This window comes from Hesperophylax consimilis, chromosome 7 (assembly GCF_061612785.1).
Source record: "Hesperophylax consimilis isolate HC1 chromosome 7, BYU_Hcon_1.0, whole genome shotgun sequence".
Lineage (NCBI taxonomy): Eukaryota > Metazoa > Arthropoda > Insecta > Trichoptera > Limnephilidae > Hesperophylax > Hesperophylax consimilis.
Window position 1 is genome coordinate 32340847 of NC_142842.1, and position 8514 is coordinate 32349360.

Below are 8514 nucleotides of genomic sequence, written 5' to 3' on the forward strand. Positions count from 1 at the left end.
GATTATTTTATGCGCACAGAAGTCCTAACAGTCTGAAGCCAGTGGGACTATGGAGTCCCCGATTGGTGCATGTTGTAAAGCTGAAGGTAGTGAAAAAAGGAAGGAAATGGTTGGGAAGTATCTGGCTGTTCAGATCTGGTCACCAAACATGACCAAAGCCATTTCAAGCTACGTTTCAATTACAAATGGGGGTGACCAAAGCGATACTTAGAGTATATTTCACCCTGGAACATGGCGCAAAAATACTTTATATTAATTTAAAACAGTAAATTATGAAATAACACAAATTAATCAAATATAATTTATTTGCACACGCCGAGTTTTGAACCCGCGACCTTTGGCTTGCTAGTAGAGAGCCTAAAGGCCTGAACAAACCGCCGCGTTCAAAGCGCGTCCGCGATCCCGTGCACGCTGGCGATCAGGGGGCTGACTCTGTATCTCTCACAAGCGTCCGTACCGCGGGTTTACGACTGACAAACCCGTTTTCACTGATTTTGGTACTCTTTAGCAAGTCGTAAACCCGAATTTAATCGACAACTCAAAGTGACAGCTCAACGTTTCGCTTTAGACCGACGTCTGCCGTCGCTCCTTGTATTTTGACAGTTCTTGTTAACTTTGGTACCCTCTATCTCCGAAAGCTAGAAACATTATAGCTCCAAAGGCTTGAATGTCGGGTTTATCAAAATAGGTCGAACTACCTCTGGTTTGGGACCGTTTAGAGCTTTATATCGCCCAACGACATATTTTTCGAAGTTAATAAAATCGAATTTACTAGTTTTAAAAGGCAAGTAATTTGTTTTATTTCGAATTAAACAATACCTCAACCGAATTGATAAATATATACCTAACCGATGCACTTTTAGGCACAGATTATGGAAATTACACTTCGTTTCAACAATTACTACAAGAAAAAACTATTTACGTAAACAAATTAGATTATTAGGTTCTTAATTTGGGTTATTTAAGTAATTTGTGCGTAATTTAGATTGGAAGGAAACTTTCGCAAACGTCCAACGCTGCAAAGGGATAGTTTTATAAGGAAAATTTTGATGTTGAATAAAATAGAATTTTAATGCATCTTTTACCATATATACCATAGATGTAAATAGTTGTTTTTTGTAGTTAGCTGAATATTTTATCTTATATGCCCAATAGGTACATGGCTGTTTCAATCTTATTAATAATTTATGTTTTTTTGTGTACCTACATTAGCCACAATGGGAGGTTATCTCCGCCTGCTATTTGTAAATAGAGCTTTGCTCGCGGAAGACCTCCGGGAAGAGAGAGTCCGAAGACGTGAGTTGAGGGATCTCTCGAATCCATTGAATATACCTGCAACATTATTCATTTCGAATTATCGGCTGTCGCAGGACATTTTCAAAACCCTGTGTGAGGAACTGAGGCCGATACTCCCTGTACGTAGGCGAACAACCGGAGTGCCCTTGGAACTTAAGGTGAATACAACATTATTTAATTAATCATTTTTTCTTACAATATCTGCAAATCCCCAACAGCACTTTCCGGTGGAAATTACAATTAGAAATTAAAAATAATTCTCTTTAGTCCATTACCTGTACCTAGGTACTGTTTCATTTATACAGTTTGTATTGTTTCTTTCTGCCTATCTTATCTTCTATTGCCGTGTATTTGCCGTACTCATAATACATTATTTATTTTTAAGGTTCTAACGACACTCTCATTTCTTGCGACAGGGTCACAATGATTTTCACTCGAGCCTGTCACAACAAACAGTGAGCCGACACTTGAATGAGATTGTGTCTGCATTAAACAGAATAATGCACCGGCACATCAAATTCCCAGGAACACAACAAGAAAGGAATTCCGTCAAATAAGGGTTTATTTTGATCTATTGTATTTTATTGTTACTTATCTTATTTACCCGAGGATTGTGGCATATTCAGATGACAGACTATAACGTCTCCACTAATGAGGAATTAATGCATCAACATGGATATTATATTGGTATACAAGCGTAGTCTAAGGCCAATTTAAATAATTAATATATCATTATCGTCATAGAATAGCAGAACTATAAAAATGCCATCCATGTAGATTTGAATGGAAACCAATATCGCCACTGACTTGGTACCTTTTGGTTCTAACCCATTTAGCACATGCTCTATCTTTCTTTCGCTTGAATTTCATGATGAAACAGTTCGTTTTTGAAATTTAAGCAAAGAACGGTCCGTCTTAGCGATTAAAGTAATATTAATTTTATAACATGTTGTCTGTATCGAGGTTGAAGGAAGGAACAATAAGAAATACAAAAAACAACTAAATTACATATGTGGTGTAATATTTTATATTTGTAGATTTATAAGAAAACAACAGATATTCATCTTTTTACAGCCTCCATACAGTTACCAATGTATTACAGAAAAGATTATGCATTTAGAACACGTACAGTAAATGAGAAATGGTAAAAACATATTTAGATAAACAAGTAGTAGCAATAACAAATGCATGATACAGTAAGTACATGTGTATATTATTACATACTAATCCAACTAAACGAATCATTATATTGATACTAATCCAACTAAAATGTTGCACCGCTTATGAAAAGTAAAGCCATTCAAAGAATGTGTGCACAAATGAAATAGTTATGTGAACGGCCCGCTAAAGTATTGCCACTTAGTCAAAGCACGTTTGTCTCAGTAACGTATCTACACTCTATTCATATCATCTACGGTATATTGAACATTTAATATAACTCAATATGAATAGTGACGTTACTTTGGAAAAATTGTGTAATTTGTCATTTGAAATAAAACAAAATGTTACACTAAATTTATGGTTTACAATGAAGTAGGGAAGTATTTAAGTACAAATCTTATGACTTCAGAAAAAAATTTGGTTTTGATTTAAATACATAAAACAAAATCAGAAACATACTTTTTTAGATGCAAGATCAAAAAAGTAGATCATACAACTTATAGAGATAAGTTGGTACAACTAGAAATGGTTGATAGGAAATAAGTAAGAGTTATAAAAGTACCTTTTCTACAGTGGGTACTAAATGGTAAAAAGTGATGGTACATGTGCCAGAATCGGCTGTTAATTAGTCATATTTCAATAAGGCGTCGCATTGTCGCGTCTCCAATACATAGTAGTGCTGCAAGCACAGCTCTCAGCTTGTCCTGAAACCATAAAAACAACTAAATTATAAAAACTGTATTGATAGTTCAGTATCTATATCGATTTTAATCATAAAACTCTATATATGTTTCAGATTTTATGAGAAATATCAATTTCCGGGTATAATTGGATGCATAGACGGAACCCATATAGCAATAATAAAACCCAAAGTCCACGAAGAGGCATATTTCAACCGAAAAGGTTTCCATTCGATGAATGCTCTCATGGTAAATAAATATATATTTTTTTTAAATATGGACAAACTAGCTGATACACCTATCATATAAAATATATCATGCTATTTTTCACCTGTAGATATGCAACTCAAACCTAAAAATAATAGCTATATGTGCGAGGTATGGGGGTGCATCACATGATGCACATGTATGGGAAATGATGGCAATAAAACCACACTTGGAAGAAGCAAATAATCGAGAAGCTTTCTGGCTTTTAGGTAAATTTCATTCATGTTTTTAATAAAGTGGGCTATTTTTAATGTATTTGTTTAAATGTGTATATCAAATATTATAATATTTCAGGAGATTCAGCATTTCCGCTTAGGCCATACATGATGACCCCAATCTTAAATGCGATACCGGCATCACCAGAAGAGCATTACACGAAATTGCAATGCAGGGTTAGAAATTGTATAGAACGCTGTTTTGGGATTTTAAAAGCAAGATGGCGCTGTCTTCTAAAACATTGTGTGCTTCATTATACCCCAGTAATGGCAGTGAAGATAACGAATGCATGCGCTGTTCTTCACAATATTGCCATTGAAGCTCAAATGCCAGAACCAGAGGATGTTATTATTGAAAATGATTGTAGAGAAGTTTTTGATATTAACGATCCACACGACAATAACCTCAGGCAAGGTCGGCTAACTCAATGTGAGCTTGTTGAGACTCTCAATCGCCACAATTAAATATCTCTGACCAGCTCTCTAAAATCATCTTCAATAATAACATCCTCTGGTTCTGGCATTTGAGTTTTGATGGCAATATTGTGAAAAACAGCGCATGCATTCACTATCTTCACTGCCATTACTGGGGTATAATGAAGCACAAGACGTTATAGAAGATGGCGCTATCTTGCTTTAAAAATCCCGTACCTGCTTTCGCTACTATGTTTAATTACTGCTACAATAGATTATAAGGTGTATAATTGAGAAATCTGACTCAGAATGTTGTAATTTTTGTCTCATCTGTTTTTAAATGACAATATTAATATATGTACGAGTATATTGCCATTATAATGTCTAATATACAATAAATCATATCTTACACTTCCGTTTGATCACCTCTGAGAGTATCAGAGCCATCATCTCTTTCATTTGTTTGAGATGTTCAATCTTCTCCTGCTCGACCAGTAGCCTCTTCCGCTTGATCTGTACCTTCTCCCGCTCGATCTGAAGGAATTCATCCATTCTATTTTTGACTGAAAGTGAAAATATTTATGTTATTTTTTTATAAATATATTTGTTACATACGATTCTTACTCTTTTTCATAGCATAATTCCTATACACCCCAAGATATTTCAGTGTAAGTACTTACATAGTCGTTTTGAAACGTTGTGCGAGGCCTTTCTTCTGATCCAAGCCCTGGAACCTACCGGAAGCCATGGCAGGCCTCTCTGTGAGCCACGCCACCAACAATTCCAGCTGCACACTCGATGCCCCTTGTTTAATAGTCTGTAGGAGAATTATCATGTATTACATAACTAACAATGTAAAATAAGTAAATGAACATCACGCAAATGAGGTGACTAATAAAAACTGACAAAGGCAAAAATACACACTACCTAGTGAATATAATATAATAACATAATGAGTAGCGTCATTAGGTGAAAAGAAATCTACAAATAAATGTCATTTGTACGTATAAAACACTGTTCATTCAAAGCGAATTTGAGGTTATAAAGTCCTTTACTTCTTGGAAAGGTTACGATACCTTACGAAATACATTTACCAACGTAAAAAAATACAGAATAAACATGAACATTATAAATAATTGTACAACTTACGGTCATTTTTCCTTATTTAGTGATAAATTAATCAATTGTTCAAAATGCGTCAATGGGTAATATTATGAATTCAGCGGAAACGTCAAAATTCAGCGCGCTAATAAATATGCCAATAGACAATTTTGGCATTTCTGTATAGACTTATGTGAGATGCAAACGTATCCGACGCCGCCGACGCTAAAATAAACCAGACTTTATCCATGTCGTTATAGAGTACTATTTTAAGTCCGATGTGATAAATTTGGCCAAACAGAAACGTTTTCGTTTGTGAAATCGAAATTTAGCGAGTAAGCCCCCAGATGTTGTGTATGAACTTGTAGCAACGTGTTCACATCGAAGCGTTCTCAGATTGGCCGCGGCGTCCTGTGCAGCGTCTGGACGCGGCGATCGCTCGCGTCCGCGATCAGTTGCTGCTTGCAGGATCTGCACGCTGCACGCATCTCTGAGTTTGTGGTATTTCTCATGATGTCGGATACAAATACAGAGAGAATGATCAACGAAATTAGCATCTGCCGATGGTTTTTTCATGATTTCAGCAATTAAATTACAATTACTATCACTTTTGATATAAAATATAGTAAACATAATCGATTAGCTATGAATATTCATATTTTTCCGATATTAAATCGCTTATTTTGAGATGTGTATTGACTACACAGCGCCGGAACGCGTGTATTTTTTTAGCACAGTTCTATGTTTATATTTTGTACAAAAGAAGTTGTAATTATTATATATGTGTTCGATTAATTTGTTTTATGTAAGTGTAAACCATTCTTATTTAATTTTGTCCCCATTAATCTGATATTTAAAATATTGAAATCGAAAGAAACTCTTGTAATTAAAATTTATTAAAAATAGTTTATTCAAATATACATAAATTGTAACAAACTACATTATGGGATTAATTTTATCCTACCAACCCGTCGAAATTATTTATCTTACCAAACCGTCTTTTAAGTAAATTTACACTTTTCAGGGGCTTTTTCACCATCTTCCCAATAGCTTATCTACCCTAATAACGAATATTATTAAAATAAAAATAAAATACTTGCAGTGGTTAAAAAAATCGGCCAACTTATCCAATATATAGCAACTATACATAGGTTCGATTACCGAATTATAAACTCCAACTTAATAAATAAATAAACCGTAAATCGAAAATATTCGTTATTAGAGTAGATAAGCTACTATCTTCATCATCTGAAATAGCCGCTAAAAGTAATAATTCTTCTTCAGATTCGTCTCCAAACATGACTATGATTATTTAAATGGTTCCCGCTCCGAGCTATACCTACCACACAACCGACACGAACGTACGAGTGCCACGGACGCCAGCTGATCGCTAGTTGATCGCTAGTTTGGTGTGAACGGTTCTGCACGCACACAGGACGCTGACCGTGAACGCCATCGCGGACGCAAAATGATCGCGGCGGTTTGGCCTTGCCTTTACTCCTCGACAGAACTTGAAAATTAACTTTTAGATTTGAAGAATTGTTCAAATTCTCTGAAAAATCCCGGCATTAGTATATTTGCGGCATGTTCCAGAGTAGAAGATACTCTCAGTATCGCCCTGATGTAAAACCACCATTCAGAATTGAAACGTTGCTTGAAATGGCTTTAACAGTGTTTCGTGGCCAGATCTAAATAGCCAGGTATTTCCTCACCTTCCTCTTCCACCTTTTTCATCCCCCCCCGCACTACCTTCAGCCTCACAACATACCCATACATATAAAAAAGTAATATATTAAATGCTTTTCTTAATATATGTATCTTGGGAAAACTACATATAATAAGATAAAACATTACACGACAGTATAATTCACAAAAATATCATTTTGCAAAAGCAAGTAAGTAAATATGAAAATAGCGGCAGCAGTCGTACGGCGTATTTTAACTCTGGCATTTCAACGAATTATTCTTATCTCTAAATTGCAAAGCAGGAAAGCCTGTAAGAACAAATAACTTAAATTGAAAGACTACGGCACACGTGTAGTATGTGATATGATTTCGTGTAAGCAAATGAGAACAAAGAAGTCATTGTGGAAATGTGTGAAAACAGATAAACCTGAATATCCTTATTATTTCAAATACAACATTTTTGGTAGGTTTATATAAATTCCTGATAACCGGTACAATTTTATGAAATATAAATTTGATTTTCAATAATTTCAAAATCACTTCGATGCGTCATTTTAATTTATCTACAATAAATAACATTGTTTACACCACTATTTAATTAAAAATTATAAAACTCTTTGATCCCTTTTTAATTAAATAGTGGTTGGTGTACACAAAGTTTTTAATTAATTGCGCCTAAACCTTAAGAAATGTAATTTACCTCAGAGTCTATTTCATCTTTTGGGATGCTGTGTGGAGGATCTTTGTGAGGATATGAAGGTTGAGTAGGAATCTCGGAAGATTGTGCCGTTTTAACTTTTCATTTGTTTTTTATTTAGATAAAAATATGACGTTATCACGTTACTTTCGGAAGGGCAGATAAAAACATATTTTTCATAAAATTCATGAAAATTCGTACACTACTGTCATTCATTCTCTTGCTTTTAATTATTTATGGGATTATTCCTCAAATTTCAAATGATTTCTACAGTTTAATATTTAAAAAAGCTTAAGAACGTATTTTGTTATCAGATTGTTTGATTTCTCTTGGAATTCAACAGAATTTTATAATTTTCAAATTCCATGCCTTGAAAAAAAAAGAAAAAAAACTTCTTAATTTAAATTTTCTGAAAATTTTGCATAATTCAATCAAACTCAATTTGTAGGCAGAGAAATAATTAATGTCAAATAAACTAAAATTCTCAGAACCTACATTTTGTATGGGTATCTTTCATTTAGTCATATTTAAGGTAACCGCCGCATTCAAAGAAATATAATGCTTTGTTTGTTTGTTTTTGTTTTCATTCAAACATTACCTAAAAGATATTATGTATATCATATTAGTGATGCTCGTTTGACAACCTCGTATTAAATTAAAATGTTGCTTTGGTATTTAAGTCATACCCAGATTACAGATACACAGATTTGGTATTTAAGTCATACACAGTCATGAAAAGTAGATAAAAAAACTAGATATGGTATGAAATTTTCACGACCAAAAGTATTATAATTTTCTGCATTTGATTTTGGTGTTTTTGGCTACATCAAAACTAAACCCAGAAAACTATTTTAAATCAAACTATAATATCACCTCTTAGAGGATTGCATCTGGCAACACGGTATCGCATGTACTTACATAAGCATTAGGTAAACATCAGTCCTAATGATGGACATTGTAATGCTGTCCGAAACAAGGGGGGTAGGACAGCACGGCA

General features: G+C 34.2%; 2 long non-coding RNA genes across 2 annotated transcripts; one reads left to right on the forward strand and one right to left on the reverse strand.

Annotated features, from left to right (window-relative positions):
- The first annotated feature begins 440 nt into the window (after positions 1–440).
- LOC149422638 (uncharacterized) lies at positions 441–3986 on the forward strand. Its single transcript, XR_016302432.1, has 5 exons — positions 441–1454; positions 1682–1855; positions 3254–3386; positions 3475–3613; positions 3699–3986. It is a non-coding gene; the product is annotated as an uncharacterized LOC149422638 (long non-coding RNA).
- A 352-nt stretch (positions 3987–4338) lies between these two features.
- LOC149422639 (uncharacterized) lies at positions 4339–5288 on the reverse strand. Its single transcript, XR_016302433.1, has 3 exons — positions 5183–5288; positions 4714–4850; positions 4339–4596 (listed from the first exon to the last, which is right to left on the reverse strand). It is a non-coding gene; the product is annotated as an uncharacterized LOC149422639 (long non-coding RNA).
- Positions 5289–8514: the final 3226 nt, after the last annotated feature.